The sequence below is a fragment of the Erinaceus europaeus genome, chromosome 12 (assembly GCF_950295315.1).
Source record: "Erinaceus europaeus chromosome 12, mEriEur2.1, whole genome shotgun sequence".
NCBI lineage: Eukaryota > Metazoa > Chordata > Mammalia > Eulipotyphla > Erinaceidae > Erinaceus > Erinaceus europaeus.
Genome location: NC_080173.1, coordinates 49,405,665 through 49,417,862, shown reverse-complemented (window position 1 = coordinate 49,417,862; position 12,198 = coordinate 49,405,665). Strand labels below are relative to the sequence as shown.

At 47.3% G+C, this 12,198-nt stretch overlaps 1 protein-coding gene across 4 annotated transcripts in view; it reads left to right on the top strand.

Annotated features, from left to right (window-relative positions):
- RARA (retinoic acid receptor alpha) overlaps positions 1–12,198 on the top strand; it is a 64,594-nt gene that overhangs the window by 35,351 nt on the left and 17,045 nt on the right. The gene's annotated exons all lie outside the window — the stretch shown is intronic.

Sequence of the window (12,198 nt, the reverse complement as noted above, 5' to 3'; positions counted from 1 at the left end):
CTGCAGCCTCTGGCAAGCTGCCTGGCACCACTGCCCCATGCACCCGGCCAGGCTGGGTCAGTGCCCCCTTCTCAGTGTGGGGGCAACACACTCTCCCTGGAGCCAGGGAGTCTCTTTGTCCCCGGGGCAGGCCCTGGCTGGGTGCCCCACTGCCCACACTGGCCGTCTGCCCACAGTCACCACCATTTCCTGGATCACCTCCTCTGACTCCACCACAGCCCCCTCGCAGGCAGGGGCTCTAAGGCAGTGTTCTTTTAGGCCCCACCCTTGATGGCCTGGGACGGGGCAGGAAGATTCTTTCCTGCCTCAATTTCTATTTTTTTCTTTTTTTAAAATTAATTATTAATTATTTTTCCCTTTTGTTGCCCTTGTTGTTTATCGTTGTTGTTGTTGTTATTGCTGTCATTGTTGTTGGATAGGACAGAGAGAAATGGAGAGAGGAGGGGAAGACAGAGAGGGGCAGAGAAAGACACCTGCAGACCTGCTTCACCACCTGTGAAGCGACTCCCCTGCAGGTGGGGAGCCGGGGGCTTGAACCGGGATCCTTATGCTGATCTTTGTGCTTTGCGCCACCTGCGCTTAACCCACTGAGCTATGCCCGACTCCCTATTTTTTTTTATTTATTTTTCTTTTTTAAAATATTTATTTATTCCCTTTTTGTTGCCATTGTTGTTTTATTGTTTAGTTATTATTGTTGTTATTGATGTAATTGTTGTTGGATAGGACAGAGAGAAATGGCGAGGAGGGGAAGCCAGAGGGGGGAGAGAAAGACAGACACCTGCAGACCTGCTTCACCGCCTGTGAAGCGACTCCCCTGCAGGTGGGGAGCCGGGGGCTCAACGGAGATCCTTACACCGCCGGTCCTTGCGCTGTGCGCCACCTGTGCTTAACCCACTGTACTATGCCCAACTCCCCCCTGCCTCAATTTCTACTGCTGCCACCTCTCTCTCCATTTTGTTTCTTCCATTTCTCTGACCTCACATAGGAGTGTGTGAACTGGGTGGTGTAGTGGTCTGGGATCTTGGACTAGACTGAACTTCTAGGTTGTGCCAGATGATAGGCTGGTTTCTGGAGTTCAAGGTGACTGGGGACTGGGACTGGGTGCCTGTGCTTGGCAGAGTCTGTGTGAAGTCACCTGGGATTGAGATTTGGATTCTAGGTTCATATAGTGAGAGTGTCTGCTTCTTGTTTGGGTGACATTTTTCTTTTCTTTTTTTCTTTTTTCTACCAGAGCCACTGCTCAACTCTGCATTATGTATGCTGGGGATTGAACCTGATACTTTAGAGCCTCAGGCATGAGCCTTTTTTTCCCCATAACTATTATGCTATCTCCCTTGCCCCTGGGTGAATTTTTAGGATCCCATAACCTGGTGCAGGTAGAGAACTATAGAAGTTTCTAGGCGATGGGAACCCCAGGCACTGCTCATCGAGGGCTGCAGGGCTTGGGGCCTGGCCTGGTCCTTGTCTTTGGCCCCCTTGTGCTGGGCTGGCCATAAGTGCTTAGATGTTGCAAGTTTCTTCCTCTTTCTTAGAGGTGGCTGGGGAGGGTTTCCGGGTCCCCCACTTCCCACCCTGTTAACCTTTTCCCCTAAGGGTGGGGTGCCCTCTTTTCGGGCAAGTGGAGCTTTCTCTGGTGCTCCCCACCCATGTTAGGCAATGCTCCCTTCCTGCCCCCTCCCTCTACCAGCCTGTGGGTTTCCACACCCCTCCCCCTGCCTTATAAACAACAACAACCACCTCTCTTCCTACCCAGACCCTCAGCTTTACTCTCTCTCTCTCTCTATTTGCAGAGGCAGTGCCTTATGTGCCTGATATTTCATAGCTCTTAGGTTGCTTCCTCATTCAGACAGATACAGATAGAGAAGGAGAGATACTGTAGTACTGGAGCTTCCTTCAGTCCCATAGCACCTTCTTCTTCTTCTTCTTCTTTTTTTTTTGTTGCCCTTGTTTTCTACTGTTGTCGTAGTTATCATTATTGTTGATGTCGTTGTTGGATAGGACAGAGAGAAATGGAGAGAGGAGGGGAAGATAGAGAGGGGGAGAGAAAGAGAGACACCTGCAGACCTGCTTCATCGCCTGTGAAGCGACTCCCCAGCAGGTGGGGAGCTGGGGGCTCCAACCAGGATTTTTATGACAGTCCTTGCACTTTGTACCATGTGTGCTTAACCTGCTGCGCTACCGCCAACTCACTTAAAAAAAAATTTTAATGTTTATTTATTTTCTCTTTTGTTCCCCTTGTTTTTTATTGTTGTTGTAGTTATTATTGTTGTTATTGATGTCATCTTTTGTTAGATAGGACAGAGAGAAATGAGACAGGAGGGGAAGACAGAGGGGGAGAGAAAGATAGACACCTGCAGACCTGCTTCACCACTTGTGAAGCGACTCCCCTGCAGGTGGGGAGCCAGGGACTCGAACCGGGATCCTTATGCCGGTTCTTGTGCTTCACCTGACCCACTGCACTACTTGCCCAACTCCCAGAAGGAGATAGTATAATGGTTATGCAAAAAGTTTTCATGCCTGAGGCACCAAGTCCCAAATTCAAGCCTCAGCACTACCATAAGTCCGAGCTGAGTATTGCACTTGTCAAGGACAACAAAAGTAAAAATAAATAAAATATTTTAAAAAAATAGTAGTAATAAGTAAACAAAAAGGCAGAGGGGTGGTCCGGGAGGTGGCTGAGTATTTGGAGAAAGCACTGGATTCTCAACCATAAGATCCCAAGTTCAGTCCTTGGCAGCACATGTACCAGAGTATATCTGGTTCGTCCTCTCCCTCTCCCTCTCCCTCTCCCTCTCCCTCTCCCTCTCCCTCTCCCTCTCCCTCTCCCTCTCCCTCTCTTTCTCATATCTTTCTCATGAATAAATAAATAAACTTTATTTGTTTTAACTTATTTACCAGAGAGCATTATTCAGCTCTGGCTTATGGGCTTATGGTGGTGCAGGGGATTGAACCTGGGACTTTAGAGCCTCAGGCATTAAAGTTTCTTTGCATAACCATTATGCTATCTCCCTCCACCCAATAAATAAATTCTTTAAAAAGGCAGAGGGGAGAGAAGCAGAGCATATCACTGCTCCTGGCAGCAGTGGGGGCCATCAGCAGTACCACTCTCCCCGGGCACTGTCTGACCTCCGGGTAGCGAGAGCACAGGTGGCAAGACTGCACCATTTCTATTTGAACTGTGATGTCATGCTTGGCTACCCACAGCTGTAGAGCAGAGGTCATTAGTCCCCCAAGTCCTGCAGGAAGAGGGCTATCAGGATCCCTCAAATTCACTGTTACCATTCTAGTCCCAGAGAAGAACAAAAGGGAAAATAAATAAATAAATATTTAAAAAAAGAAGTGACATACTATCTCCTCCCTTGCTATTCATACACAGATATACACACATACATATAATCTTCCTTTTTAAAAAAGATTTTTTAAAATATTTATTTCCTTTTTGTTGCCCTTGTTGTTTTTGTTATTGTAGTTGTTGTTGTTGATGTCGTCGTTGTTAGATAGGACAGAGAGAAATGGAGAGAGGAGGGGAAGACAGAGAGGGGGAAAGAAAGACACCTGCAGACCTGCTTCACCACCTGTGAAGAGACTTCCCTGCAGGTGGGGAGCCAGGGTCTCGAGCCGGGATCCTTATGTCAGTCCTTAACCCGCTACGACACCGCCTGACCCTCTGTTATTTATTATTTTAAGAACTTAATTATTCATGAGAAAGATAAGCAGAGAGAGAAAGAATCAGACATCACTCTGGTACATGTGCTGCTGGGGATTGAATTCAGGACCTCATGATTGAGAATCCAATAGTTTATCCACTGTGTCACCTCCTGGACCACTATTTAGTTTGTTTTTATATCAGAGCACTGCTCAACTCTGGCTTATGGTGGTGCTGAGGATTGAATCTGGGACCTATGGAGCTTCAGGCATGAAAGGCTTTTTGCATAACCATTATGCTATCTCCTTAGCCCACCTCTCCCCCTTTTAAAAATTTCTTTTTAATTTTTATTAGTGGTGTAATAGTGACACACATAATTGTAAATTTTCAGGGGGGGGTGGCTTCACTCTCTAATAGCTCTCCCTGCCTTTTTAAAAAAATATTTATTTATTTCTTCCCTTTTGTTGCCTTTATTGTTTTATTGTTTTTTATTTTTTATTTTTAATTTATTTCTTTATTGGGGAATTAATGTTTTACATTCAACAGTATGTTGTTTTATTGTTGTTATTCTCAGCTGCCTTTTATAGGAAACCTTGTGAACAAGATTATCCTCTCCCACTTCCCACCAACACAGGTGTTCAGCCAGTCCCCCTCTCCCATCTACTCCTCTCCCCAAGAGACCCGGTGGCCTGTGGAATGAAAGAAATACTCAGTGAGGGGCCAGGTGGTGGTGCACCTGGTTGAGTGCACATGTTAGGGTGTGCAAGGACCTAGGTTCGAGCCCCCCAGACCCCACCTGCAGGGGGAAAGCTTCACAAGTGGTGAAGCAGTGCTGCAGGTGTCTCTCTTTCTCTCTCCCTCTCTATCACCCCCTTCCCTCTCGATTTCTGACTGTCTCTATCCAGCAGATAAATAAAGATAAAAAAAAAATACTCAGTGGGTCACCACAGGGAGAGTTGGGTATTAATCCTGCTGCATTTACATTCTGTCAGGAGGCCAGAGGGCGGGACCCTAGAAATGGTCCAGGAACCACTCCCTAACCCAGTCCTAGGGATTTAGAGAGAACTGCTGTTTACCTCAGAGGGTTGGGATTCTGTGTGCACTGTGGGGAGGGTGAGGGTTGTGTATATTTGTGGAGGGGTCAGGGCTGCATGTTGTGTGTGTGGGGTCAAGGTTGGGTGTGTATTAAGGGGGGGGGTTAATGGATTGTATGAGAGGATCAGAGTTGAGTGCTCTCTCAGAATAAAACCTGCCAGAAGGGTGTGTGTTGTTGGTGTGTGTGTGTGTGTGTGTGTGTGTGTTTGTGCATGCACTGATTAGGAAGGCTGGGGACACAGGCCAGAGAGTGCTTAGGGAGGAGGGGTCTATGGATTGTGCTGTGTATTCAGGGTGGGGAGGTTTCTTTTCTTATCTCTGATCTTGGCACAAGGGGACACTGACCTGCCTCCTTGTTGTTGTTTACCTTGGGAATTCCTTGGGGAGTGTCTCATTGTAGAGCAGTAGCTTCATTTGAGTTCTTTGGTACTTTGCACTTGGTGTGATAGCCTCTCTGAGCCTATTTCCTTGCCATCACACAGGAGGACACCTGAATGTTACATTGCCAGCCCCTGGTTGTGGCAACAGGAACTCCCCCACCCCCACTCCCACCCTCGGTGGCAGCTGGAGAGAACGGTATGCTCGCAGACCTGTAGTATAGCTACTGCGCGCCCGGGACTCTGCCTTTGAAGGATTCATTTTGTTTAAACTTTATTATTATTTATTTTATTTATTTTCCCTTTTGTTACCTTTGTTTTATTATTGTACTTATTATTGTTATTGATATTGTCATTGGATAGGACAGAGAGAAATGGAGAAAGGAGGGGAACACAGAGAGGGGGAGAGAAAGAGAGACACCTGCAGACCTGCTTCACCGCCTGTGAAGCGACTCCCCTGCAGGTGGGGAGCCAGGAGGTCAAACCAGGATCCTTGTGCCGATCCTTGCACTTTGCGCCACATGAGCTTAACCCGCTGCACTACCACTGGATCCCCCTAATTACTTTTAACATATTTTATTTTATTTTATTTTTAATGAAAGAGATACAGAGTGAAAGTGACCAGAGCATTGTTCAGCTTTCGCTTATGGTGGTGTGGGGGATTGAACCTGGGACCTTGGAACCTCATGCATGAGAGTCTCTTTGCATAATCATTATGCTCTCTACCCCCTGCCCAAACTTAATTTTTTTAATTTTACTTATTTTTTTTTTTTAAGATTTACTTTTTTTCTTCCTTTAAAAAATCTTTTTGGGAGGATCCTGGTTCGAACTCCCGGCTCCCCATCTGTAGGGGAGTCACTTCACAAGCGGTGAAGCAGGTTTGCAGGTGCCTATCTTTCTCTCCCCCTCTCTGTGTTCCCCTCCTCTCTCCATTTCTCTGTCCTATCCAACAATGATGACAGCAATAACAGCAACAATAACTACAACAGCAATAAAAAACAAGGGCAACAAAAGGGAATAAATAAATATTAAAAATAATCTTTTATTATTGGATAGAGACAGAGAGAAATTGAGAGGGGAGGGGGAGATAGAAGGAGAGAGACAGAGAGACACCTGCAGCCCTGCTCCACCACTTGTGAAACTTTCTCTCTGCAGGTGGAGACCAGGAGCTTGAACCCAGGTTCTTATGCATTGTAATGTATGCACTTTTTTTTTTTTTTTTTGGACAGAGACAGAAACTGAAAGGGAAGGGGAGAAGATAGAGAAAAAGAGACACCTGCAGCACTGCTTCACCATTCATGAGGCTTCCACTCTGCTGGTGAGGACCAGGGTCTTGAACCAAGGTCCTTGTAACGTGTGTTCTACCAGATGTGCCTGGCCCCTGTACATTGCTTTAAAAAATATTTAATTTGTTTTAATTTTTCTACTTTAGTGGAGGGGGGTTTAGTGATTTGCTGTACAGTTGTTCCTATACTTGCTTATTATATATAGACAGGGAAAGACCAGAGTATGGGTGGGGCTAGATAGTATATGGTTATACAAAGAGACTGTCGTGTCTGAGGCTCCAAAGTCCTAGGTTCAATCCCCCATAGCACCACAAACCAGAGCTGAGCAGTGCTCTGGTAAAAAAACAAAAAGCGGGAGTCGGGCAGTAGCGCAGCAGGTTAAGCGCAGGTGGAGCAAAGCGTAAGGACCGGCATAAGGATCCCAGTTTGAGCCCCCAGCTCTCCACCTGCAGGGGAGTCACTTCACAGGCGGTGAAGCAGGTCTGCAGGTGTCTATCTTTCTCTCCTCCTCTCTGTCTTCCCCTCCTCTCTCTATTTCTCTTTCTCCTATCCAACAACGACATCGATAACAACAACACTAATAATTACAATAATAAAACAACAAGGGCAACAAAAAGGAATAAATTAATTAAAAAAAAAGCAAAAAACTAGAGTACTGCTCAGCTCTGGTTTATAGTGGTGCTGAAGATTGAACCTCGGGCCTCAGAGCCTCAGCCAGGAGTCATTTTGCTATCTTCCTCTGCCTGAGATGATCGTATCTTAACCCTGACCATCCTGGGAGAGGGGCATTATCACTTGTCACCTAGGAGGGGATAGCTGGCAGAGGTTAAGTGACTGCAAAACCGGAGGTGGGGGGGAGGGTGTATTTTCCTGCTGGGGTGAGGCCTTCAGGGGCGTTCCAGAATATGAGGAGCCTTGGGCTCTGTCCCAGGGTTCAGCTTAAGTTTTTTTATTTATGGGGGGGTGGGTGGAGCTTTTAGTTTTGGGGCCTTTTGCCTTCCCCCAGTAGGGGGCCCCCTAAACTGAGCCCCCTCCCTGCCCCCAACACCCCTTTGCGGTTTGGCTCCTGGAGGCTGGAGGGAGAGCTCTAGGAGGCCTGGCTCTAGTTGGAAGCTGCTGATACAATCTGTTCACACCCACCCCAGCCCCCACACAGCCCTGCTGCACCCGCCCTCCTGGGGAGTCTGCAGCCCTGGGACACCGCTCCCCCCCTTTTCCAGGCAGCCCTGGAGGAACACTGTGTGAAAGCCACAGTTCTTACTTTGTTTCCATATGTGGGGTGGGGGCAGCCCGGTTGGAGCAATGAGTGGAGGAGCTAGGGAAGGGAGACCCCACAGGGTGGCTGCTATCTTTTACTTTCTAGCCACAGATTTGCTGTGTGCTCAGAAACGGGTGTGGCTGCCCTCCCTCCCAAATGTGAGGGAGACCAGGAAGGGGTGCTTTTCTCCTCTTCCTCTCTCTGCCTTTCCCTCCCTTTGCTGTCTGTGTGTCCTTCCTCTTATAGGCCCTCTCTTTCCCTGGGCAGTCGGAGGGACAGTGTATGTGAGGGTGCTGCCATTGTGTCTTTACATTTGGGGTCCAGAATACAGAGCCAGCCAAAAGACTGTTGGGTGGAGATTTTGAGGAAGGTTGCTTTACTTTACTTTTCAGGTGGTACCCCCTGCACTGATAATATACAAGCCTCCTCAGGGCGGGAATCCCCGCATGGACTGAGGGGGAGTGACTTGGGGCTGGCTGGCTAGACCCTGAGACATTGTGACCTCCTGTGCCAGGAGGTGTGTGCTCACAGGGAGGTGCCAGGGTAAGTCCTCACTGCCCTTTGGGGTATAATATCTGTGGAAAGAGGAAGTGTCTCCCTTCTCTGAATCACTTTGGGGCTGTGCCCACGCCTGCCACCTTCCTCCTCCAAACCCCTCCTACTCCACCCACAGAGAAGGGGCATTGATAGTAAAAGTGAGTCTTCTGGGGTCTACTGGGGGTCCTCAACCTTGGTTAGATCAGAAATAGAGGCCCTCGGGGGTCGGGCGATAGTGCAGCGGGTTAAACGCACGCGCAAGTACCGGCTTAAGGATCCCAGTTCGAGCCCCAGGCTCCCCACCTGCAGGGGAGTCACTTCACAGGCGGTGAAGCAGGTCTGCAGGTGTCTGTCTTTCTCTCTCCCCTCTCTGTCTTCCCCTCCTCTCTCTATTTCTCTCTGTCCTATCCAACAACATCAGTAACAACAATAATGACTACAACAATGGAAATAACAAGGACAACAAAAAGGAAATTTAAAAAAATGGATAAACCTATATAGCTTATGAAGTAAAAAAAAGAAAAATTAAAAAAAAAAGAAAGAGAGCCCTCTCCTCCATTTTGACTTCTGACCAATCCTCTTAGCCTTTAGCCTCCAAGTGGGCAGAAGCCTTTTTACTTTTTTGAAAAAATTTATTTCTCTGATGTGTATGATGCCAGAGATCAAGCTCAGATATCTGAGTGACACATTATACAGTCTGCCATACCTTCCCAGTCACAGTGGATGTCAGCATTTTTTTAAAAATGTTTTTCTATTTTTCTAAATGTGTTTATTTTATTTGTTTTTATTTATCTGGTAGGACAGACAGAAATTCAGAGGGGTGGTCTGGGAGATGGTGCAGTGGATAAAACATTGGACTCTCAAGCATGAGGTCCTGAGTTCAATCCCCGGCAGCACATGTACCAGAGTGATGTCTGGCTTCTCTTTCCTCCTGTGTTTCTCATTAATAAATAAATAAAATCTTAAAAAAAAAAAAAAAAAAGAAAAAGAAGTTGAGAGGGAAGGGGATAGAGGAATAGAGATAGAGTCCAAGACACACCCACAGTACTGCTTTACTGCTTATGACACTTTCCCTTCACAAGGAGGCGGGGCTTGAACCCTGATCTTTAGTGTAACATGTGCACCTAACCAGGTGTGCCAACTTAAAGGACAGCTCCTTTTTTTTTTTTTTTTTTTTTTAATTTTAACAAGACAAATACACAGAGAAAAAAAGTTCTGGCTTATGGTGGTGGGGGATTGAACCTGGGACTTTCGGAGCCTCAGCATGACAGTCTGTTTTCATAACCATTATGCTATCCACCACTTCCCCCCACCCCGCCTGCCCAAAGGACAGCTCTTGTGTGTGGCCTTGGGCTGGCCACCAAGTCTTTCAGAGTGTGTTTCCTCCTGTTGAAAGCAAGACTTTTAACTCATCCCTGGCTGGGTGATTTGCTGAGGCCACAGTGACCTGCCTGCTGGCTGCCAAGGGCCTGAGGAAGCTCAAGTACCCTTCTAGAACAGTGCTGGGGAGGTAGGGTGGAGCTGGGCATTGTCTTGAGGGATGGCCACTCTGTACTAGGACTCAGTGTCCCTCTGGCTCTGGGTCTCATGAGTTCCTGTTTGTGATTCCCTCTAGATTGGGGGGGGGTAGCACTATCAGGGGCCAGCACACAAACCTGGAGGAGCTGGGGTTAGGGGACATAGAGAAGGATCCACATCCATTATAGAGGAGGAGGGTGGACAGGGCTCCAGATAAGTGGCCACCTGAATCCTTCTTCCCCCAGCCTGGCCGGAGCCTCCCTTTCCCCCCAGAACACTGTGTTCTGCTCTGACCTGTTCCACGACCTTGCTATTGCCCAGAACAGGCGTCTCATCCAGCTCCTCTCCTTCCACTGCGGACATCCTATCCATCCTGCAGGGGAACATTCTGAATCCTGCTTTCTCTCAGAAACTTCCACAGATGCTCCCCCATTCCTCACCACTCTCTCTCTCTCTCCTGTCAATGACTGAAGGCTGTTGTTGTTCTTCAGTTGACAGTACTCATGGCTCTGCTGTCCAGTGAGTTCTCCCCACCTTGCTCCTGCTATGAGCTGTAATGTTGGTTAGCCCCACACTCTGTCACTAGGTCTCTGATGGCAAGGATAGTCTCAGATCCTTTAGTGTCTTGCAGCTGTGAGTGGAGCCTGGTGCTGTCATTTGGGAGGAGGGTTGTAGGAGCAATCTGTCCTCTTCCCTGATAATCTCATCTACTGCCAGGGCTTGGGTGAGTGTGTGCGTATCCCTGCATTCCACTTGCAGCCCATGCCTTACTTAAGGTAACATCTGACTTCAGACCCCCCCCCCCCAACCTGTCACCATACCACCAGAACTTCTCTGCTTTACATTCTCTGGAACTTGGCAGTTGCACAAGCTTCACACAGCCTTTTACTACCTCCTTTCCCACCCTACCCCCATTGATTCTGCCTTCAGAATATCTCCAGTCCACCACCTCCTCACCTCTGCTTTTTTTTTTTTTTGCCCAAGAGCACTGCTCAGCTCTGGTTTATGGTGGTGCAGGGGATTGAACCTGGGATCCCCTGCTTGGAGCCTCAGGCATGAGAGTCTTCTTTGCATAACCATTATGCTATCTACTCCTGCCCACCTTTCTCCTTTCTCTCTTTTTCTTTTTCTTTCTTTCTCTCTTTCTTTCCTCTTTCTTTCTTTCTTTCTTTCTTTCTTTCTTTCTTTCTTTCTTTCCTTCCTTCTCTCTTTGCCTCCAGGGTTATCGCTGAGGCTCGGTGCCTGCACTATGAATCAACTGCTCCTGGATGCTATTTTTTCCCCCTTTTGTTGCCCTTGTTGTTTATTGCTTTTGTTGTTATTGTTGTCATTGCTGTCATTGTGGTTGGATAGGATAGAGAGGAATCCAGAGAGGAGGGGAAGACAGAGAAGGGGAGAGAGAGACACACACATGCACACCTGCTTCACTTCTCGTGAAGCGACCTCTCTGAAAGTGGGGAGCTGGGAACTCAAACTGGGATCTTTAAGCTGATCCTTGCACTTTGCGCTGTGTGTGCTTAACCTACTGCACTACTGTCCTACCTCCTTTCTCTTTTTCTTACCAGAGAACTGCTCAGCTCTGGTTTATGGTAGTGTGGGGGATTGAACCTGGGACTTCGAAGCCTCAGGCATGAAGCATAACCATTATGCTATCTCTGCCACCTCCACATTTCTCTCTGTCAGCACTTGCAGGCCCCAAACGCTAAGGTATTATTTATTTATTTATTTATTTTCTTTTCCAGAGCACTGCTCAGCTCTGGCTTATGGTGTTGATGGAGATTGAACTTGGGACCTTGGATGCTTCAGGCATTAAAAGCTTTTTGTGCAACAATTATGCTATCTCAACTAGCCCAAAGCTCCGGTTCTAACTGGTCTCCTTGCCTTCCCACAGTTCATTCTTTGCATACTTTCTGTGAACACTGTAAGTCAGAATTTACTTCTCTGCTTGGAAACTTTCTGTGGCTTCTCTTGGCATTGAGAATAAAATGTTATGGTCTTACAGAGGCAGTAAGCCCACCTGATCTGGATTCAGTCCACCATCCTGGTCTTGAGCCTCTCTGCCTCTTGAATTTTATTATCCACCCACATCCACTTCAGTCCTGTCAGTTCCTTGAAGGGACTCATTCACCAATTTTTGAATCCCCAGAATCTTTGCACAGGCAGTTTTACTGGGACTCTACTCCTTCCTATTCTGTCTGACTTCTCTCTTATTTATTTATTTATTCCCTTTTGTTGCCCTTGTTATTTTATTGTTGTAGTTATTATTGATGTCAACGTTGTTGGATAGGACAGAGAGAAATGGAGAGAGGAGGGGAACACAGAGAGGGGGAGAGAAAGATAGACACCTGCAGAGCTGCTTCACCACTTGTGAAGTGACTCCCCTGCAGGTGGGGAGCTGGGGCAACTTCTCTTAAAGCCTCTGCTCTGAGGTCTTTCTTCCTTGACTTTTCAATCAAAATTAGGTACCTACATTAATTCTCC